This window comes from Myotis yumanensis, unplaced genomic scaffold (genome assembly GCF_028538775.1).
Source record: "Myotis yumanensis isolate MYYU_CA2020_CCGP unplaced genomic scaffold, mMyoYum1.0.hap1 SCAF_7, whole genome shotgun sequence".
NCBI classification, from domain to species: domain Eukaryota; kingdom Metazoa; phylum Chordata; class Mammalia; order Chiroptera; family Vespertilionidae; genus Myotis; species Myotis yumanensis.
This window is the reverse complement of record NW_027223758.1, coordinates 50,459,321-50,484,405: the sequence shown is the minus strand read 5'-3', so window position 1 is coordinate 50,484,405 and position 25,085 is coordinate 50,459,321.

Here is a 25,085-nt window from a genome sequence, read left to right as displayed (position 1 = left end):
AGGAACTCATCCACTGACATCTTGATTTTAGACTCGCCTCCAGAGAGAGTAAATACCTGCTGTTCTAAACCACCTTGTAGGTGGTGGCTTGTAATGACAGCCCTGAAAAATGAATCCACCAGTTTCCTGAGACCCAGAGCTCTGACAACAGAGCCAGGGAGGTGATCCCAGGTAGAGATTTGAGTTCCTCCATAGCTCTGCTGCCTCCACAAGCTGGCATTGCTGCCTCCGCATCCATGATTTTTTGGACAAGCGCCCTCAGGGGGCCTTCATCTGCCAGAAGCCCCTCACATAAGCACAGACCTCAGACAACAGCTTGCGGAGACACAAGCAAATGTACACTCCTGGTATGACTTCCCCAACAGCCCTTCTTGTCAACAGTCTCCTGCCTCCCAGTACCTTCTTTAGATATGAGCCTTGTGGGGTTGACCAAAACCCCACTCTTTTTGGTTTGAATGGACCAATCCAGCTTTAGTCTGGGAACCCCAAAGCATTCCACCCATGGACCCCAGATCCTCACTATCTCTGTGCCTGTGACCTGTCTTGTCCTGCTCATGTGGCCCCTCTAGGCAAGACTTTAAGTCCTCTGGGACCTGTCAGTCATAAACTTTTTTATTTAGGTTTCTTTTGTGGCCTTTTATGGAACCTTTCTAACTATCTGGCATCCTGTGTTCTGCTTAACAAATGTTAACAAAGCCCTGACATCCATTAATAATGACTTCTGAACTCCTAGATTAGGGTTGGACCCCAGGCCCCACCATGTCACACCACTGTTCAGCTCATCTGATGGCTGTGTCCCTCTCTCAGAATGTGTGGTCACACCCGGTCAATCTACGAACAATTTCCTAGAAAATAAGAGCAGCAGGGCCCCTTTCCTGAGAAGTTCTCTCCAGCAGGCTTGGTGTAGATGCTGTTTTTCCTTTACCTTTGTTTAGCTTGACAATAGATCCTGGCAATTAGAAAAGATATACATATTATTTCCTTATACCTTATGCTTTCCATGCATAATTTCTTTCTATTTGTCCTCTTAATCCAGCTAAAAACAATGTGACATCAAAAGAAAGCCCATTTATTAAAAATTTTAATTATGGTGAATCATGTGATTGATTAGGAAAATAAAGTAAGTAAAGAACATCAAATGACAATATGTATACATTCCGTAATATATAAAATTCCCATCTCTGTTTTCTAATAAATATTTTAGTTGATATTTTCCCCTTTGAATTCCCTAATTATTTTTATGGCATCCCTTTGCTCTTGTTGTTGAGGGCATATGTATTACTTTGAGCACACACAGCAAAAAAGAGTTTGCTGATTTCTCTGATTTTTTGACCTTGAGAGAGTTTGAACTATCTTTAGTACTTTCACTAGTTCTGGCTGGAAGATTTTTTTCCTCCCAATGATATACACATATTATGAAGCCATGGGATTTTATTCAGGGGACATTTTTATCTCCAAAAATACATCAGGACTTCAATCATTCAAATTTCCTCGTCTCAGTAAGATGGTGCCTAGGTCAGTGAGTCAGGCAAGATGCTGGTTGTGTAGAAATTTAGTGTGGAGATTCTTTTCTTCACCATAACAAATGAAATCGCTACTTTTAATTGGATAAAGTTGGACATCATTTCCCATTTCATGATATCAGATTAAAAATATTCATCATGCTTATATGTTCCATTATTCACAACCCTGTGCCAAAATGACTTTAGATCTTATCCTTTGATTTCAGATTCTTAATGATAATGTGCATGTCTTATTTAAAGCCATATAGAAATTATCATGGTTGGTATTTCTCTTTGAAATGAATAGGATTTTTCTCTTAGATGTGTCCTTTGGGATTAGTACAAAATGAGACCTATTCCTCATAAATCTTCATTTATTTCTTCCATACTATTTTCAAGAAGCTATTAAAGTTTTAGCCCAATATAATCAAGGAAGCCAAGATAATATTCTTAGTTGGAATTTGCAGAGGATAAAAACTATCACTATAATTATGTTTTCAATGCATGGATCTCATACATTTGCTAATTTGTATAAAAGCTGTCCTTTGATAGTAAGTGGCAGATTTAGTAGCATTTTTTAATGGATCAGTGGGAAATATAGAGATACCATGGTTCACAGTGTAGTACTCTCTGTGCACCTCACCCATGTGCCTCCTCCCCACCTGTGGCCATGATCCTGTGCATATTGCTGGCAGGAGTAAGAGTGAGTTTTGCAGAATGCTAGTGAGTACATGTAGAAAGCTGACCAAATTCTGCAGGACTGGGGAAAAGCACACAAATTGAGCATTCAGCAGCAATGCAGGGAAAGCTAACAAGAGCCTGTCTGCTATCTGGCCTGGCTTTGCAGGACTGAGGAGATGTCATGAAATCTTAGAGCTCCCATCCAAGAAGAAATCAGAAGTATGGAACAGATGTATCCATAGGATGTCTGACATAGTCTCAAAATCCCTAATAGGGTTGATAGAAACTATTTCCATCCAGAAGACAGTCAGTAGAGACTGGAAGAGGTGACTCCTTCTCCAAAAGCAAGGACAGCAATGCAAGACTACAGGGACCATGAAAACATCAATGAAATATGACATCACCAAAGGTACATAATAATTTTCTAGGAACCAACCCCCCCCAAAATGGACACCTTTAAGAAAAAAATCCAAAATAGTTCTTTTAGGAAAACTCAGTGAGGTACAAAGAAAACCCAGAAAAACAATTTAATAAAATCAGAAAGACAAGCAAAATGAGAAATTCTGGAGCTGAAGAATATAATCAGTGAAATGAAAATATGCAATAGAGATAATCAATAATAGATTGGATCAATCAGAAGAAATAATCTTTGAAGTAGAAGACTAGCCACTTGAAGTGACTAGGTCAGAGGACAAAGGAAAGAAAGGAAAATCACTGAAGAAAGACTATGTGAACTCTGGGATACCAGCTAAAGGAACAATTTAGGTATTATTGAGGTTGTAGAGGAGAAAAGAGGGAGAAAGTGGCAGAAAGCTACTCAAAGATATAATGGTTGAAAACGTCCCAAGTATTGGGAGAAATTTGGGTATCCAAGTTCATAAAACTCATAGGTGTCCAAACAATTTTAACCTCAAAAGATCTTCTCAAAGATACATTATGATAAAATTATCTAAAACCAGAGACAAAGAGAGGGGGGAAAACGTCCTTACATACAATGGAATCCCAGAAGGCTGTAAGTGAAATTCTTAGAAACCTACAGGTTGATGATTTCATGAACGAGATCTGTTCCATAGCTGTGCTTTTACAGTGGCTTTATGGGTCCTTGAAATGACTGATGCACATTCACATAATTACATGGATTTCCCATCTCCAAAGTCAATCGGGCTGCTGCCAGTGCCGAGTGCCCATCTGATCATGGAAAAGACCAGGCTAGAAGTAGGCAGGTTGATTGTTTGTTTTCATTGTGGGGACACCGTGGTTCTTCCTCACTGGAATGGACACTTATTCTGGAGTGGATTTAACTTATCTGTCCACTACAAGCATATTTTATTAGGCAATTAATTAGTCTATTGCCTTTTAAAGGAAGCCTACTTTGAACATAAGTTTTCTATTGGCAAGGTCATGTACTTTGTAAATCCACTCCACTCCTAGTGTCCACCCCAGTTCTTGGCCCATTAGTAGAAGATCAATCAATATTTATTGAAACAATAGATACATAAAATGCATTAAGATGTCCTAGAATAGAAGTAGGTGGGAAAGAGAAGAGGAATACAAAGTTAGGGACTCATAAAATGGATCCCGAAATGAGACTAATACAAAAATCAATTCTTAAAAACCTTTCACATTTGCTGTGAGTGGGCCACAAAGTTGGCTTTCAGCTCTCTAGCCAATATGGAGAAGGAAGTGGCGTCCATTACACAGGTCACTGTGTCCATAACTCAGGCGTTCCGTAGTTATTCCTGATTTGGAAACATCTGATTTTACAGCATCCCCTAATATAGGCCTATTTCCATCCTAAGACAAGACAGCATTTCTTTTAAGGACCTTCATAAATTATACACTGTTTAGTGAAATTAAACATCTATTTCTAGAACATCTCTCACCATAGGCCTATGGAGTAAGTTCAGGGATACAAATGAAGAGAATGTGTCAATATTTTCCAGTCATTACTTGTGATATTCTGGTGGAGATCCTTAAATTTCCTCTGTGGCACATTTCAAGGAATCAGCAAAGCATACATATTTTAAGCAATCTTCCATAATTATTGCTGTTTCAGCTGACTTACTGAGAGCTAATTGGCATCAGTGAGGCTGAGATGTTTACTATCTTTCAAGTTCTTGGGGTTTAGCTCTCTGAGTTCCAAATTAACTGTGAAAAATATAATGCATAATAATAATCATACCCATTTTTAAAATATTTATAAATGCTGGGTACCATGATGAATACTGTACATATCTGTACATATTATATATGTTGATTCCTTCACAAGTGCTCTGTAAAGTTAAGTTCTACATTTTCAATTCCTGGATGGAAAAAACTAATTCTCATGTATATTATATTGACAGAGGCCATATGTCCAGAAAATGCAGAATTAGAATTAAATCCAGGACTGTTTGACTCTAAATCCATGCTCTTAATTTGCATCAAACATGATTTTTTTTCCTACAGGACAATGAAAGTGGTTATAAGAGTAATAACTTCTGCTGAAAATTAAGATGTAAGAATATATCTGTAAGCCTGGCTAGAATTCTTTTTTGAAAATAAATCTTATTATTCTCATTTACAGATAATGTATCATTGAAGCCCTAAAATTTTACAATTAAATATTGATAGTAATCTTGGTATGGAAGCTAAAGTGCTTTTTGTTAAGCATTTTACAATTAAAATTTTTTTCACATAATTCAAATCGTTATACACAATGACACATGTTATGCAACCCCAGTGCCTCACTGATGATTCAATTCTGAGGCACTTTTTAGAATTGCTTTCAGTCTTTCAGAGATCACACACACACACACACACACACACACACACACACACACACACACTACATTGTGATCTTGCACCTATAGTTTGACTTTATTCTAAATACCATTCTACTTATGTCAATTTACTTATCCAGTGCTCTGTTGATAGACATCTAGAGGATTTCCTAATTGTTTTTAGCATAAGCAATATGCCAAAAACATACTTTGCATTTACAGTTTTATGCCATTGCCTGAATATATTTTTAGACTAGATTTATGGAAATAGAACTGTAATTGCAGTGACGGTAGACACTGTAACACCTCCTTCAGGGAAGGTGTGCGTATTCAGGCCACCCAGAGCAATAGTGCCTCAGCACTCCTCCGAGAGTTACAAACATTTTCATCTGTGAAAACTTAATCTGTGAAAAACAATATGTTACTCTAGATTTACATTTATATGTATAATTGTGCATCTTTTCACATGTGGATAAACCACTTTAAGTATTTGGGGGGAGGTTAATGTTATTTTTATAACAACAGATTGGGAATTATAAGAACTTAAAATAAATTTATCTTTCATTAAAAATATTGTGAATTTTATTTTACATTTTCTGAACTAATTTTTTCTGGTTCCTAAGAAGCATTTTATGATTTTCACTATATAGATCTGTATGTTTCATCAACTTTATTCCTGGGTATTGTATCTTTTTTATTGCTGCTATAAATTGGAACTTCATGCTATAATATCTTCTAACCTTCTGTTTATACTTCTTGTAGATAAAGTTATTGATTACATATATATATAATTTATAACCAGGCATTGTACTGAAGTCTCAGTTCCAAAGTTTTTAAGAGCTTTTCTCAGATTTTCCAGAAATAAAATCACTAATTTTCAATGTATACTTTGTAATATTAAAGAAATATTTATCTTAATCACATAGTTTATACATAAATACATTATTGTAGTAATAGATAAAACTCCAGAGACAAGTCTAGGGCAAAAATCCCAATACAGTATCCTAGAGAAAATCAATGTCTTTCTCCTAGTATCTCCTGTTTTCTTCGCTTTCAGGAACACATATGTGAGTTTGACATGTATAATTTGCTGTAGACGAATAAATGATACCATCATATAGATATTTTGTGCTCTGGTTGCTTCTTTGGCTCTGCATATGATTGTATCCAATTTAATTATATAAATACATAATTTAACATGTTGCTTAGTATCCATATTTTCAGTGTGCCACTTTTTATTAAATGTATTCATTTGCCAGTTCCCATGGATGGAGCTTTAGACTGCTTTAAACTTATTGTTGACAAACAACCTCAAGTGATCATCTCTGGGCCTGGATGCTTATTTAAAATTTTAAGACCTATTGCCACATTGCCTTCTCAAACAGCTAGTTGCCTGTAGAAAAGCAGAGAGGGTGTTTGTTACTTCCTGGTGAAAACTCCCCTTTGGAAAATGAGCCTCATCTGGTTTGGGGTAAAGGCACCGCTGATGATTAGTCAGGTAGGTGATTCAAATTAGATATACATATGGAAGCAACATCAAAGAATATAGAACTGCAACCTAAAGGGAGAGGCACAGAGTTCTGATCATATCATTTCAATCCCCACACAGGTCAATGCTAATCCTACTCTTTGGCTTCCTGATTCCATGTGCCAAAAAAATCACAGTTTTGCTTAACCTGGGTTCAGATTCTTTATTTGGTATCCAAGGAATCCAGACTAATGTGACCACTAGCACATGAAGAAGAAGAGTGAGTGGAGACACTGGGATGTGAAAGGTCTGCATCCAGACAGGTAACAGGACATGGGATTTCTCTGTCCTCAGCCAGGAAGTGAGCAATCTTGTTAAGCAGTAGCAACACTGCCAGCTGTTTAAACCTTTCCCTGCAATAACTTGGGACTCATATTTTTGCATACCAAGTTTCAGGCTTTAGGAAATTTAGTAATAATATGGCAATACATTGAAACATGTTGACTTCTTGCTACATTCAATAAAGTTTAACAGGAGTGGTGCTATGATCAGTCTATGCCGTTGTATCTGAAAGCAAAGAGAAAAAAAAGCAACTGTAGTAAAAAGAAGCCCTTTCAGCCTGGTGTGAAATCCACAAGGGCTGAGAATTATATAATGATGAACTCAAAGAAACAATGACATCCTCCCTTCTCTCCCCCCAACCCCAGTCAGTGCCTACACTTAGGAAGGCAGTTAGAGAAAGTATAGGACCAGGGAGAAGCTGGGGACTTATCTGACTCCAGCCCATTCCTACTCCCCTTCCCCGCCATTGTATAAAACAGCGGTTCTCAATCTGTGGGTCGAGACCCCTTTGGGGGTCGAACGACCCTTTCACAGGGGTCGCCTAAGACCATCGGAAAACACATATATAATTACATATTGTTTTGTGATTAATCACTATGCTTTAATTATGTTCAATTTGTAACAATGAAATTGGGGGTCACCACAACATGAGGAACTGTATTAAAGAGTCGCGGCATTGGGAAGGTTGAGAACCACTGGTATAAAGGAACCCACTGAGAAGCCTCATTGTGTTCAATGAAAGGCCTTGTTCTTTAGATTCTCAAGTTTAGAAAATAGTTCCCCTCCCCCACCCTCTCCCTGCCAGGTAAGATGCATAAGGCAAGGGCTACTGATAAGAAGATCTCTAAAAGCTGTTATTAAATGGCAGAAGACTCCATTCTGGCATCTAGACCAGGAGTTGACACGCATTTCTGTGAAGGGCCAGATAGTACATTGTTTGGGGTTTGTGGGTCATGGGTCCTAGAACAACTGACTCAACTCTTCACAAGCCATGGTAAAGCCGCCACAGGCAGTAGGTAAATGAATGAACATGGCTGTGGTGCAATAAAACTTTATTTATGGACACTGACATTTGAACTTCATATGTCTAATTTCACATGTAATGAATTTTTATGTTTATTTTGTTTCAAGAAATAGTTTAATATTAAAGATGCATTTACTGATAACAGGCCATATAGAAACAGGCCTTGGAATAGATTTGGCTCAAGGGTGGTGTGTGCCAAGCCCAACTGAGACAATCAACTGAAGAAGAGGCATGATCCCACACACCCAGCCATCCAGCAAGGGAAAGCCCACAGAAGTCCCCGAACCCTGCAAAGCTAGAGCCCCAGCAATTGTGGACAGAAGAGGAAACAGACAGGGAGACAGGTACTCTCTGGAGTTGCAGAACCAGGGGCAGACAAATACTAATAGGTTACAAAGGAAACCACCAGATCAAATCTGTTATCCCTTTCCAGCAAATTCTGGCTACATAATATGTTATTTACTCTGTTGTTGTTTTGTTTTGTTTTTATTTGTTTTTCTATCCCTGCCATGATCCTGGGTCTTTTGAAGTACTTTTACATAGTCTTTAGCAGTAGATTTTTAATTCACAAGAAGCCAGTTTTGGAACAAAGAGAAAGCCACCTCTTCTACTAATCGGATCTCTGGGATGGAATTAAGCAGTTGTTATCTACTTTATGTCCTGTGGGGGCGCTGTTCACAAATGGGGCTGTGTGAATGCTGATCAATCCAGGAAGGTTTGTGGATTGGCCAGCATTTTCCTTTCGGGGGTTCCTCCTTCCTCCCTGGGAGCAAAGGGATGGCTAGACAAAGTTCTCACCCCTCTGAGCTCGAATGCTGGCACTATTCCTGTGTTTTAAGCCCTTTCACCTGTCTCACAGTGGTGGCTAACATTTCTGCTTCAGTGTTTCAGACATTGTCACTCACCAGTAGCTGATAGGACATAGGGTTTTTGCATATGGGAGCTTCACTTTCTTAAACGTGGTCAGGGAAGTGAGGTCTGGTGTTGAAACTATGAAACAACATTGAATAAATAACCCATGCTAGGTTTTTTTTTTTTCTTTTTTGAGAAAAATTTCCCTTTCTTCAAGATAACATGTTTTCTTAATATGCATAAGGAGAAAGAATAGGCTGCCATGTTCTAACAAATTAAAAATCTATACAGAGGTTTAAAATTGGGCAACTTGAAGAAAGAAAACAAAACAGCTTTGATTCTGAAACGGATTCCCTACAGCGCTTCTTTCTGTAAGTGGATCGCAGTGCAAATTTTTCACTCCTTTATGTTTTCCTTTTAGACTAGATTTGGGGGAAAGAAAGGAGCCAATAGCCCAGATGTGTTCTTTCTTTTCTCTCTGAACAAGTACATGGACAGTGTTCCAGTCCACTGGAGTAGAGAAGGCTGGACATAGAGCCTTACACAGATTTCAGACTGTTAGTCCTACATGGTAAGTGCGAAATTCAAGTTGTCTCTGAGGTAGCTAGTTTGCAGTTGAGATAGCTAGTTACAACTGTCAACTAGATAATTGATATAAAAATCTAGATTTTATAGAAGAGTCCTGGTCTTCAGATATAAATGAGGAGTGAGAAGAAATGAGATTATGGAGCTGGCAGCTATGAACAGCCTCATCCACTCACACACTTCTGATTTCTATGGGTATCATAGTCTTAGGATTCTGGAGAATAAAAATAAGAGGAAGATATTCATTCCTTAATTTCTACTGAAAAGAGGGGGAAAAAAGCCTTTGACCCTGAGAGCTAGGCATTGTAGCCGTATTTTAAGGAATATGCCATATTCAATAACTGTCCTCAACCACAAAGTTGGCTGTATCTGAGGGATAGTTTACAATACTGTCCAACTTGAGTTAGCACTTCTCTAATTCTTGACAGGTTCCCAGTGTCTATCCCAGTGCTGGATGCTGTAACTGACTCAGTGATCACAGCAGCCCAATGAGATAGTATTCTGTTATGCACATTTTATACAGGAGGTATCTAAACCATAGACAGGATCTGGCCCTAGCCCACCAAGTTAGTGTCAGAGCCCTAGTAACATCCAGGAGATATCCCAGCCTGGCTGTACAAAATAATCACTCTAAATTTATGGACTGTACAAAAAAAATCACTCTAAATTTATTCTTCACAAACACTCAATGGAATCAGAAAAGCAAACAGGAAAGTACTATTATAGATTTTTAAAGCTTGTGAAGTGCTCATTTTTAAGGCAAACCTATTTGTAGGCAATCTTTTTTTTTTAAGTAAGAGTATGGGGAACAGGCATTACTGGAATCCCAGTAGGGTTGAGAATGGCAGGCTAGCCTGTTACACTGCTCCCACGAGAGCAGGAGTCAGAGGCTGGAACACATCTATCAGGGGCCTCTGAGTGGCTTCTGGGTCACACAGCAGAACAGGAACTGGAGGACACAGGGGAAGGAGATGAGGGCAGGGTGGAAAGGAAAGACCAGGTTCCTACTATAAGCCCTCTTGCCTTCAGGAATGTTGTTATGTATAAAATGTAGAGTGTGTTTAGGTTTCCTGAAAAAGCAGTTTATGAGGAAAGCGGTTCATAAAGAATATCTTGAAGATACTTATAATTCAGGTTTGTGTGCAGGTGAAATAACCCAAGGGGATTTCCAAGTTTGGAGTCAGGGATGTAAGAACCGCATGAACTTTGTTAGAAGCCTCCTATAACAATGTCAGCAATTAGAGATTTCATTCAAGTATTCCCACACCTCTGAGGGCCTGTGATCCCTGGCTGGTGTCTTATCATGTACAGATAAGGCAACTGCACCAACCTATTTAAAATTGGCCAAGCTAGAAGATCACGTTCCTAAAAAGTACAAAATGATTTATGATTTATAGTGTTACATTATGTTATTCTTCACGCATGAGGTGAAATTAATGTTCAATGTAATTTAAAATAAGAATTTATTTTGCAAAATAATTTGGTACCAAACTTCCTTTTAAAAAGTTGCCATGAAATTAAATAAATATTTCTTGAATTATTTGATAAAAAGATATAGAAATTTCTAAATTCACTTCTGATTCATTCAGATAGATTGCCTTAATTAAAATATAAGAAAATGTATATACCCAACTTGAATAGTTTGATCCTATTTATTATCAAAACAAGACAAATACTAAGTATCTAAGGTAGCCAGAGCATTTTAAAAATTATTTTATTGTGAATGTGAAGAATAGGGGAAATTCATGAATTTGAGAAAATGCGCATTATTTCTGTGTAAGCATGCTTGTGCAGGGGAAAGGCTGAGAGTATGTGTGGTCAAATTCCTAGCACAACCACACAGATCAGAATTGATGGAGGCGCTGCCTAGAACAGCATCTACCTTCGCTGTGCTCACCTGCTGCATTTGGAAAGCTGCTACTGAGTGCTCAGTCCAGGCTCCTAAGAGCGGAGTTGACAGGAAGGCTGCTCTTCATTCTGCTCTGGTTATAGTCACTCTCATGGCATCCTCATGATTACGGGGTGTGCAGAAGTCAGACCTGCTGTGATAGGGATTCCATATTCCAGCCTGTCTCACCACATCTTATTAATGATCCCCAAGGAAGCCAGTGATTTCTGCACGCCTTTGAAACTGTAAAAACAAGCCACCTAAACTAACACACCTCTCAAGGAAAAGCTTTGCTCCCTGAGTCCATAACAAAAAATTACCTTACCCCTCACAACCTATAAATTCTTAGTTGAAATTCAAATTTATTGTTGAAAGATAAACTATTAGGCAATATTTTAATTTTATTAAAATATTAAGTTGATGCATGACATTTTATTAATATCCTAGGTTTACAGTATAATACAGTTTTAGGATGATTGTTAAAATGCTTTGTATTAAGTACAAAGTGCTTACATAAATGGAAAATTTTCTTCTTTAATTCTTTCAATGTGTTGTGGGTTTACATATTTAAAATATTACCATAATTCAATCCAGTTACCTATCTTCTATCTATCTATCTATCTATCTATCTATCTATCTACCTATCTACCTACCTATCATCTATTCTCTTCTTTTATTTGTCGTACATCCAGGCATCTATCAGGTATCTGCCTAATCTGCACACTCTCTTCCTAAAACAGAGCTCTGTAACATTGCTTTATCTCTATGTCCTAATCAGCTTGGTTTTACCTCACCTTTTCAATGTGGATGAAGGTTTTTTGTTTGTTTCGACAAGTAACATAAGCTCCCTCCATCTCAATTTCCCATATATAAATTTTCAAACATAGAGAAATATTGAAAGAATACTTCCATGTAGATGAAAGAAAATTGTCAACATTTGGCTATATTTGTCCTCACTGTCTCTGACACACACACGCACACACACACACACACACACACACACGCACACACACAATGTACATTTGAAAGTATAATGCCGAAATCCTGCTGCTTCACTTCACATTTAAATACACTGGCATTCATTCTGAGAAGAGCAAGAACAATTACCATCCTTTAACAATAGTTTCTGGGAGGAATTATTACACACAGAGTTGCAAAACACAGGGTTTTCACCATTCCTTCTACATTTATTAGAAAGCAGTTTTCTGGAATTAAAATATTTCTTTCTTTCCTACTCTGTCATTTATTTTTTGTAATGCTATAGATTCTTGGATTTTTAATTATTAAAAAGAGCAACCTAATATCATTGAGTATTGATTCTACATTAAAATTGACATAATTGTTATAAAAATATGCTTATGCTCTTTAAAAATTCAAATTAGGATACAATACAGTTTCAACCTTTTTAACTGATTGCTCTGTCTTATTAATTTCATTTTGTCTAGAAGAGGCCCATGCCTTGTTTATGACATTGACTTTTTAATGAGACTCATAGACAGTTTTTTTTTTTTTAGATTATTTCACACTCTTACTTTGTCTGTTTGATTTCTCACGTGTTTAATTCCATTCTTTATTCTTGCATTTTCTAGAAACTGGGAAGAAGTCTGGAGGCTTGATTATATTTCCATTAAAATATGATTTTATAGATGACTTAGCATATGACCTACCCCATCAGGGGGCTATCATAGCAGATTTCTCACTATTAATAATGTTTAGTTTGATCAATTGGCTAAGGTGACAGATCTCTCCAAGGATTTCTCGTAAGAGTGCACTTGTCTGTATTCATACTTGCCCTGGTCCTCTATCTTCCCACTGCCCTCTGCTGCCTTTAACAGGTGATTGGGTTTTATTTGGTTTTCCTCTTCTTCCTCTTAGGACCTTTGGTTTGCTGCAAGCTACTCTATCTCACCCAGATCATCAATCTCCTCTCTTTTGATGTGTTTGTTTAATTTTGAGCACTTCTCCAATTTGTGACATAACTAGATATCCTAGGCCGGTCTTTGTTGTTCCTTCCCAACTCAGACATTCCCCCTTGGAATTCCTGTTTCTTCACATGGGGAATGGTGGATAGAAGTCAAGAGTCAGTGTTCTCATTACAAATGTGATGCTCTTGCTTCTAGTCTTTTTAGTGAAGGCCTTTGAGTTTTTTATTTCTTTTTAAAAAATATTTTTATTGATTTCATAGAGGAAGGGAGAGGGATAAAAACATCAATGAGAGAATCATTGATAGACTGCCTCCTGCATGCCCCCTACTAGGGATTAAGTCGGCAACCCAGGCATGCGCCCTTGACCAGAATCTAACCCAGGACCCTTCAGTTTTAAGGCTGATGTTCTATCCCCTGAGCCAAACCAGCTTGGGCGAGTTTTTTCTTTTTGTATATCTCTCAGATAAGTTTTACCCCCCATTGCCCTTGCCTTGACCATCTCTCCTCTGCTCAGCACAACAATTTATTAGCCATCACCTTGTTTACTTGAAGCCTTTCCCACATAGCCCCAGGGAACATCTTCTAGAGAAAAATCCCGTGTTCCAATTACTTCTTGACAAAGACACAAATGTGCAGCATGGCCTTCAAACCCCACACTCTCTAGTCCAGCCGTGGGCAAACTATGGCCCGCGGGCCGGATCCGGCCCATTTTAAATGAATAAAACTAAAAAAAAAAAAAGACCGTACCCTTTTATGTAATGATGTTTACTTTGAATTTATATTAGTTCACACAAACATTCCATCCATGCTTTTGTTCTGGCCCTCCGGTCCAGTTTAAGAACCCATTGTGGCCCTCAAGTCAAAAAGTTTGCCCACCCCTGCCTAGTCCCTGCCTCCTTGCTAGCTCTTATCGTGCATCATCTCCTCCTCATGCTTGAGGCTCTGGCCTGATGTTCATTCATTCCCCCACAGGCATTATGATGTCATTAACAAAGGAACTTTAAATATATCCTTCTATTTGGCAGGAATGCATCTCTCCTTCCTCCCAACTTCTTCTTTCTAAATATAGAACATATAACAAACAAAAGCATGTACAGTAGTTCCCACTGATCCATGCTTTTGCTTTTTATGGTTTCAGTTAACCTGCCCCCTTCAACTGCTGTTATAAAATATTAATTAAATTTCCCCAACCATCGACATCATCTGCTCCTGACACCCAACCACGAACATGGTCATGGCTCCATAAGCCAGAATCACCCAAAAAGGATGATCCTCCACCTGATCTATGTATTGTCAGAGGTCAACAGCATTCTAAGCCTATGTCACATTGCCAAGTCATTCACCTCACTTCTCATCACCTAGGCATTTTATCATCTCACATCATTGCAAGAAGAAGGGTGAGTGTGCAAGAAATACACAAACAAGTTGCTAGTGTTTGATTCTGTCAAAGCACATGACATGAATCCTACAGTCATTAGTTGCCAAAGACACACATTCCTAACAGGCAGTTTAATAATCTACCACTCATATTCTGGGAAACAAGTTGAATTATATATATCACACACACACACACACACACACACACACACACACACACACACTGAGTGGACAGATTATTATGACCACCTGACATTTGTAGGCAAATTAGCTATAAATTCGCGCTGAAGTTGCTAGAGGGCCAGACCATTATAAATAGGGAAGCAGGTTGTTTACGACAGTATAAGTGATTTTTTCTGAAGATATGGGTAAACAATGCGATTTAACAGCCTTTGAATGTGATATATATATATATATATATATATATATATATATGTAGAGAGAGAGAGAGAGAGAGAGAGAGAGAGAGAATATCTCATGCCAAGAAATAACAAAATGAGAAATGTTTGCTAAAAATATACATTACACCTATTTAATTAGCAATAAAACACACTATACACTCTGAACTTCAAACATGACAATTATTTCTGCTTTAGCTAATACCTGTCCATTCTATGACTTATCTAAAACCTCATGATCAATTCAGTGAAGAGCTCCAAAAACCCAAAACACATTAAAAAAAAGCAGGGTCAGGAAATTTGTTATTTTAAATAGTTTATTCACCAATCTGTCAACTCCTACAGAAAACAGAGAGGGAGTTAGGGTGACCTCTTGGGGGGCCTTTAGGGGATGCTCCTGCCATGTGCCATATGTCTTGAAAAGACAACCTAAAGAAGGATTAACAAAGAAGTAAAAATTATGGGGTAGATTTATAAATGAAATGAAAATATTTATGATGATTACTTTAGATAAAGAGACAACAACCAACAGATATTCTTAAAGGAAAATATACTATAAAGGCAATTATAAAAAGCAAAGCTTTTAAAAGGAATTTTTTCTTTTGTTAGTTGGGTCTTTGATTAGTAATTACTACTCTTGTAGAAAAAAGTGTAGATTATCTATAATATTCAGTAAATATATTAAGTTTACCACACTTTAACTTTGTTGTTTGGGTTTATAATTTCCTAAGACGTGAAAAATAGACCTAATTGACTTTGGCACATGGAAAATATGCTTCAACATATAAAAATCAGAATGTAATGGAAAAGAATTCTCTTGCCTACTCCTACTAATCCTGTCTCATAAAGAAATTATAAAGCAATGAATTTAAAATGGGTCAGATGAAAGCCATTTAAACTGTGATATATATAATCAATTCAAGTAAGTTAGTGCTACAGGCTTATTGAGACAAATCCTTTATCAAGATATAATGCACTAATAAGAATAGAATGTGCAGTTACTGTAGATATCGCCTTGAAGACAATGTAATTTTACTTTACGATGCTACCATCATTAACACTTTTTCCTGTGCCCACTGGGAACACACCACTGCAGTAAAGAACCCTTGGGAGGGAGAGAGGGTCTCTCTTAAGTGTGCATACAACCTCCAAGGATTTTCAATCTAGGGAGATGCAAATCATTTCCTCGAAATAAGAAATAGCTTTTCCATATGAATTAAGTTTCTAAATTTAAGGTACCTGCAGATTTTTCCTTTACAATATGAGACAATGGCTTTGGTAAGGGCTCTCTGGTCTGATCATATGTTTGTTTTTTTATTTGTTTCAAACATAGATAATAATATGAAAAATTCTGACACCTTGTCTGTTATGTGCCTTAACATGTCATGAAATGGGACTGTATTGAAGAGCTTAGGTGAGACAGTGCACAGAAAAGTATTCAACAATGGTTTGCTTTGGCTGAGAGTTTTGAATAATTCATGACAAGGCTGGAAAATAAATTGTTTAAAACAGTGAAGGGGAGATTATGTGACAATGCAGTGTTATAAGATTTGAGTATTGATTCTTTTTAGAAGTATACATAAAATACATTCTTATTAATTTAATTGAAAAGAGAATGTGTTCTTGACATGTAAATTATATGGTGCTTTTTAGCAGTGACTGGAATATCAGTGTGAATTATTATAATACATTTTTTGTGATGAAAAATAGAACCCCCTGGTAGTCCTTTGTGGTACTTGTAATTGCTGCAAGTGAAGCACACTAAGGGTGGCATTTTGCTTCTCCCTTCAATTCAGTGGTTAAATTTTATCTAAATCAATGACGTTCAAAACATGAACTCAAAATATTTACTCAGCCCTATAATCACAGGCACTTTTCAGTTCTTGTGATAGATCAGTGAACCAATGGGCAGTGATTCCTGCTCTTTGAAGTAATATTCTAGCAGAGACACAGATCATTTCAACATATGCCTAACAGATATGTCTGTTATGTAGTATCTTGGTTCATGGTATCTGTTACAAAATAACAATTAAGTACAGGAGGTTGAGGAGGACCAGGAAACCCAGGAAGAGTAGAGGCAGTTGTATTATCTAACTTGCTTAGCGTGAGCTCAGTCATAAAATGACATTTGACCAAAATTTGAAGGTGACAATATGTAGGGAAAGGTTGTTTCAGGCAGAGGGACACACAAGAGAAACCCATCTAAAAGGGAAGAATGGTTTGTCTCAGGAATGGCTGTGCAGGTGTATCCAGAGAGAATGTGGGGGTCTTGAGAAGGAGGTTAGACCAGACAGGTTCTGGGAGCTGGACCTTGTAGGTACTTCACAGGACATGAGAAGGATTTGGGTTCTACTCTGAATTAAAAAGGGAGGCAGAGAAGTGACATGAGCTGAGTTACACTTTGGAAGGCTCACTTGGTTCTCTGGGAAGAGTTGACTATAGGAGTAAGAGAAGTAGCAGTGAGGAGGTGATTGCAGTAATCCGACAATAGAAGATGGTACATCACAGTGGGAAGTCAAGTTAACATTGGAGCAAAAGGAGAAGGGGCATTTAAGAAGTAGGAGCAGATGTGGGGCTTTGCTGACAATGCCCTTGATCTGGAAGGCGCATGATTTCAGAGGTTATAGAGAGATGGAGAAGGGTATAGAATAGAGGCATCCCATGGGTAGTGATGATGTTAATGTGCTAACCAGCTAAGATATTGCAGTGATCATGGTCACTTAACACATTAATACTTGTCCATTTTTCGGAGCCAGATTCTCTTTCCTTGCCTTTCATACAGAGTTACTCAATATCCTGAAATAACTCAAAATGGAAAACTGGCTAAAGAAGTTATCACATTCTAGAAAAGAAGACCCTTAATAGTCAAGGTTTGGGATAATGCACTGAAATAATTCTTTCCTCTCCCAATACATCCCCATCTTACTCACTCTGCTTCCTGCCTGAAGTTGACTTTGAAGGATTGTATCAACTGGATCCTTGGTCCTTGAGCTCTGGCTGTGTTGCACATAGCGTGGAGGCACTAGCCCAAGAATGGACCACAGACAAGTGAGGCTGTTCCTGAATTCCTCCCTGTCAGGCTACAGGATTTCAATGACCATATTTACCCACCAAGGGCACAGTTCCTGTCCTGGGACCTCTTCTTATCTGTAGTTTCTTCCTTCTCTGTCTCTATGGGTGGTGGTTCCTTTCCTAAGACACAAACAGTAGTTTAAGACAATAGAGTTATTCTCCCAAAGTTCTGTGGGAAGTGAAAAATCCAGTGTCAGCAAAAGTTATTCCTTTTAGAGGGCTCTGAGGGAGAGTCTATTCCCTGCATGTCTCTTGACTTCTACTGTAGCCAGCAATCCTTGGTGTTCCTTGGTTTATAGACTCATCACTCCATCTTTGCATCTGCCATCACACAGTGTTATGCTCAGGGTCTCTGTCTCTTCTCCTCTTCTTAAAAAAAAATATGAGTCACACTAGATGGAAAACCCACCTACTCCAGTATGACTTCATTTTCATTAATTACATCTGTACTGACTTGATTTCCAAATAAGGTCCGATTCTGAGATACTGGGAAGAGCATGGATTTAGGGAGGACCCTATCTAATTCAGTCCAGGTAATAACAGCTTTCCTATTCTCGCTAGCCTTGGGATGAAATGATTAATCCTGCTCACAACTTTTTAAATACTCCTGTAATTAAACTTCCCTCTTTGTCCCCTTTGAACATTATCTTTTCTGTTGGGACCTTGTCTGATAAAGACCCAGTGATAAGTGCTTGAAGAATTCAAGGACTTAACAGTGGAGAGTCTGTATTTAAGGATGGAGATGCCATATTTAACTAGAACTAGACAGCTGAGAAAAGAAAAAGAATGAAAACTTCAAAATCTTAAATCCCTAGCTCATGTAATAGACCCCAAACCAAGGGCTTTTCTCTAACCATTGAAATAATTTCTTATATCTTCCAGCCCTGTGGCAAAGATACTTAAAAAACAAACTCAAATATTGATTTTGCAGGTGGCTGAGATGCAATATCAGTACAATTCACCATCTGGCAAGGTCTCTTATAAAAATTTAGTGCATTGATGATGAATGAGTCAGACTCTGAGATTGAAAATAGTGAAATATAGGAAGATAAGAGGACTGGGAGAAATGAAACTCAGTACAATACTAGGCCTGCTATGCCAGAACTTATATCAATGAGAAAAGAATATAATTATAGAAAGGGCTGAAATTTTTTTAGTGCAATACACTTCCTAGAGATTCTAGATTAATCTATGTGGTAAAGTAAGTTATTTGGAGGGTTCTAATTATTTCCATGCCGCTCAAAATTTTTGTTATAATGAAAAGAACCTAAGGATTTTGGAACTGGAATGCTGGAATGGATTTATGATGTACAATAAAACCTTCACTACTAAGCCCATTCCTTTTCTACATCTTTGACAAATAGACTGACACAGAATTTCTTAAGAAGCACTGCTGTGGCGGATCTCTATAGGCTGGTAGCACACTCTGCATTCAAATGGGCTCCCTGAATTCATTTGGTATGGGTGGGTCCTGGATGGGACGACCAGAGAAAAGGCATGTGCATTTTACATATTTACCAATACTGCCTGAATGATATTCAGAGTGATTTCACTCACAAGGATTTAGGCAATGGTTAGTTGCTGATTGGTTCACTGGAATAATAATTGCTGGCCAGCCCACTGAAGTGCCATTAGTCTTATACAATTACCCAAAAATTATAGATCTGGGTAATAGATTAGATCCACCAAAATAGAAACTATGTCTTCTGATTATTTTCATAATTCTGAGTTGAGTCAGAAATGCTGAGCTCCTTGAATGAATGTTAGAACTCAGTAACCCTGAGGCTGGACCTCACAGTAAAACTGTTGGGGGACCTAATAAGTAACCAGTTTTTGCCAAAAATTTAAAGCAATTGGAGGATAGATCTGGGTCATAGGAGATGGGCAAAGAAAGTTCCACTTCTATTCCTGAAAAAAGGTGTGGATTTTATCTGTGAGCAGTTGGGCTTTCTAATGCTGAGCTTCATAATTGGAGAGGCTTCTTGCAAAGACACAGTGTTCAACCATGTACGTATCTCAGTAGAAGGAGAGTCTTCATGTGTCAATTTATGACATGGAGTTTCAGAGGAGAGTTTTGCTTTCTGCTTTCTGCTGGCAGCTCAACTACTAAAAGAAAAGGGGTCTGAACCTCTAACATGACCCATTTATTCTTCTAAACTAAATATGCAGATAGGTTCTGTGTGATACTATAACGATGGGTACATGTTATTATACATTGGTCAAAAGCCATACAATCTGCATGAACCCTAATGTTAGTTATGGACTTTGAGTGATAATGTGCCATGTGGCCCATCAATTGTAACAAATGTAGCATGTGGTATGGGAATGTCCATGGTCAGGGACACCATGCCTGTGTTGGGGCAGGGAGATTATGGGGACTCTGTACTCTCTGTTCAACTTTGCTGTGAACCTATAACTACTCTGAAAAATAAAGTCTGAAAAGAAAGATGAAAGAGTGAGATGGAGGGAGGGAGGGAAGGAGACAGGGAGAAAAGAAAAGAAGGAAGGAAGGAAGGAAGGAAGGAAGGAAGGAAGGAAGGAAGGAAGGAAGGAAGGAAGGAAAGAGGGAGGGAGAGAGGAAGGAGAAGGAGTTAATTCCTATGGTGTGGTAGCTTCTCATCAGGGTGCTGTGTGGTCCTATTGTGTGCCACACCCCCCTTGCCAGGTGCTGCCTCTGACACCAGGATATCACTGTGGACCCCTCACAATAGTGTAGCTCTCCTAAGCTGCCTGATATTAATATTAGAAATTCTCTTTTCTTTTTTCTTATGCTCTCTCGGAAAGCTCCAGGAGAGTAATAAATGTAATATTATTAATGTTTTATATAATTTAATTAAACACTTCAATTTTGGTTATCAACTTTCCTCTCTCTAGGATTCATATATGCTTCCTCAGGAAGGTGGGGTTATACTCTCCTGGATGGTTAGATGAGCTCATGAACCTCAGTGTGTCTACTGCCACTGTTTCTGAAGCTTTTGATTTATGTGAGCACTTGTCCTCACCTAGAGACTCCAATGGCTGACATCATACCTGGCGCCATAATTGGCATATTACTGAATTGCTTTATATTTCCTGAGTCATAATGATAAATTTGGGCGAAGGTGCTGGAGTCCTTCTGAGCCAGCAGACTGCTGTGACTTTTGCAGGAGTTGTGGTTCTTTCTTACTGAGCCTGAACCTGGAGAGGTGTGAGGTGGTGTTGCTGCAGTGAACTTGTCACCATATGGAATTGGAAACACCAATGCCATCCCAGGAGCTCTCATATATGGGAACCAGCAAGTTAATTTTGTCCAAGCTACTGACTTATTTTTCATAGCAGTTCATTAATTATAATTTCTAAGAACACCTCTGATCTTATTTATTCCATTAATTCAGGTACCTATATATTCTGTTTTCTTTGGAACCTATAACTTGAAGTTTATACAGGTACATTTATTTCTATAGGTATAGGTAAATGACTTCTGTTTTATATAAAATGTGTCACAAAACCAATTTTAAAAGTATAAAATATAAAATCTCTATTTATCAAAGATTTAAAAATAGAGTAATTTAAATACAAAAATGTGAACCTCCAAAATTCAGTTTTTCTCATTTTTGATGGCTTAGAACAGCAATTTTAACTGGTTTTAACATCTCCATGACACACATAAATTAATTACTAACACACCAAACATATATATTTTTTTTCCCATCTGACCAAAAAAAAAAGTATAATTTTGATTCATTTATTCTGGAGGGCTATTGTTGTGTTGGCTATTGTCATTTTTTCACTTGACCATCTAAGGGAAAAGAGGTCAGTGCCCCTGACTAAATAGTCAGGTATTGCATGTTTTAAAAATTATTGCACCACACTGGCTGAAAATCTCTGGCATAGGACAACCTAAGGTGATATCAGTGTGTTCTGCATACAGCAGCTTACTTTTGTTATTAGTTATGATTCAAGGGTTTTTGCCAAACTAACCATCTGGAAATCAATGTGATATTTTTAGCAAAATACATCCAAGTTTTCAATTTAACCAAGTGATATTTTAAAATATTCTACCATTTAAAGGTAATAAACAATTCCTTTGTGCCTCATCCTGAGATTTTATACATACTTTATCTTAGAAATGGTTTTAAAAATATAGCTAGCACAACTACAGTTTTATTGAGTTTTATTTGTAAGAAATGGGGTTTCTGATTATTCCTACAAAAACTATTTACTAATCTAACTTACTCTTGAAAATGGGGAGGCACTTTTGATTACTTATCTTAATTTTATACTTTATTTCTCCTATAAGAACCAACAAAGTCCTTTGAAGAAATTTATTTTGTTTAGCTTTGGGTTTACTTGGGTCATGTAAATTTTGAGTATCAATTTTTTAAATTAAAATCATGACTTTAATATTAAGGAAAATGCACAGGGTTCTCTTTGTTTTCAAAGGATTTGCTTTCCTCAGCACCTTCTTTTAGAAAAACTCTGACTTCTTAGCATATCTGTCCAATTTAAAGTTTATTTATGTATAATTGGTAAAATATAACTTTGCAATTCCAAGAAAAATCTAAAAGTCTTACAATTAACATCTTAAAGGGTTCTTAAAAGACAAATCAGACTTCCCTAAAATATTTTGTATGAGTGAAGTAGAGACTGCAAAGAATAGTTTTAATTTCTTCAAAGTAGAGATAAATCATAATAATTAAATAGAAGTATAGATTTCCAAAAAACTATACAATATTTTTAAAAATCTAAAGTTATACTGTCTAATACGGTAGCCACTAAGTCTGTGTGGGTGTTTAAATATAAATTCTAAGTAATTAAATCAAAATAGAATAAAATAAGTTTTGTGCCTTATTGGCTACATCTCATGTGCTCAATAGGTACAAATAGCCAGTGGTTGGTCAGTTATAGCACATTGCATCATCGCTGAAGGTGTTAGTAGACAATAATAATCTTAAGTGTGATTTATTTGAATTTGTCCAAAAATATTTATGAGAAGCCATTTAGATCATGCTTTTTAAGTCACTAACACTTCCATGACGATTTATATAAAATCTTGAGAGAAAAATTCATTAGAAACTTCTGGAAGCACTCAGGAACTGTTTTTAAAAGAAACAGAAGTCACCCTAGCCGGTTTGGCTCAGTGGATAGAGGTTGGCCTGTGGATTGAAGGGTCCCAGGTTCGATTCCAGTCAAGGGCACTTACTTCAGTTGCAGGCTCAATCCCTGGCCGGGGCATGTTTGTCAGGCAACCAAAGAATGTGTCTCTCTCACATCAATATTTCTCTCTCTCTGTCTCTCCCCCTCCCTTCCACTCTCACTAAAAATCAATGGAAAAATATCCTTGGGTGAGGATTAACAATAATAAAAAATAAACAGAAGTCATATCTTAAAATTGAAAGTGCTGTTTATTCCAGTGAATAACTGTGTAATGTGTAAATTGATAAATCATTCAGGTTTTCTACCATTTGTAGCCTTTGGGCTGAGGTTTCAATAATTAAGGTGTCTCTGGACATTTCAGTGGTCTTCTCAGAATTTCTCAGGTTTTCTGGTGGTTTAATGAAATGTGAGTGATGACACATTTTTCATTCATAATTTTGATTAACTCTTAGCCAGAGTATATGACTACACTTAAGATCTATAGGAAAATCCCTATAAAATGACAGCTACTAGGTTTGATTTAACATTGAAATATGGAAAATAAGGTTAATATCATTGTTGGGAAATGAATGAATCTGCAAGGAAGATAAAAGGAGAGATGACTACTGTCCCTCTCTGTGTGAAACTGGAATGCGAGGGAATAATCACATCTATTAATGTCAACAGAAATGACATGAAATTCAGTGGAGGTGATTGGAGGAAGATGAAGGTGCAGACTATTCCAGGCAGAGGGAAGAGCTAACGCAAAGATCTTGAGGCCAAGTGAGATTGCTTTGATGAAGGAACAGGAGGATATACAAATGCCTGAGGCACCTCGGTCTGGGGAAGAGTGGAGTGAGCAAGGGATGGGGGTAGTGGAAGGGGACATTGATGCAGCCAAGACAGATATATAAATAGAAACGGATCATGGGTGTTGGCAGATTATAAAAAATTAGTGTTGTCATTGGTGAGTCAGCCATTGAATACAGGGCATCCTCATCTCTAAGCAGATGCTTTCTACCATCCTTCTCTCTATTTTGTACTTACATCTATGTCTGTATTTATTTCACTGTATATAGCCGAACTGTTCCTAAAATTCTAGATATGCAGCATCAAATTGCCTACTTAACAACAGCAGATGAACTTCTCATAGACATCTCAAATATGTAAAGAACAAATCAATTTTAAAACATTTCCCCTGCCCATTAGTCTCCTGTTCAAAATACATCACTAAAATACTTGTATCTAGTTCATGGTGGCACTATGTGAGATTTCTCTCTTTCTCTGACCTTTGCATTTAATCCATTAGCAAGTCATGTCACATCTATGATGAAAATATATTCCAAATTTATAAAATTCTGCTATTTTTTCTAATAATGCTCTAGTCCATGCCACTCTGGTTCTTGCTAGTTCTTGCTGCCTCTAACCGTTTCTCCTCATAGTAGCCTCGTGATTAAAATGGACTATGTCACTCTCTTGTTCATGTGGATTTGGGGCAAGGGAGTTTGGCAAATCCCTGAAATGGAACATAACTTCACAGCTACATATTCCTCCACCAGATGGTGAAGGAATTCTGAAACATGGGACAAAGCTCAACCCGTGACTCCTGAGAGGGAGTGCCAGGAGGGACAGGACGGGGTTGCATCTGCAACCACAGTGAGCCACGTGATGCTGGGTGTGAACTCCCACAGAGAGAGAGAGGACAGGGAAGGTCAAACCTGCCAGGACACCTGCCTGCTCTTCCCTCCATCCAAACATCACAGGGACAGATGAGGCTCTCAACAGCACCCACATAGGGTTATTATTAAGCTCAGTGGCGTTTCAGCAGGCATTGCAGATTTCAATGACTTCTTCAAATTCATCCCTTGAATGGGGTCACTCCAGAAATTCTAATTTAGTGCATTTGTGTGGGAATAAGTATCTGGGTTTTTACAATGTTGCACTCTCAGTAATTATGCTGTTCACATCTATGTTGGAAATAACTGACTTAAATGATCTTGTTTTTAATTATATCATCAGATATAATTATGTCACATTCCTACTTCACTTGCATCATTGCCTGTATATGATATCAGATGGTGATGCACTCCTTTA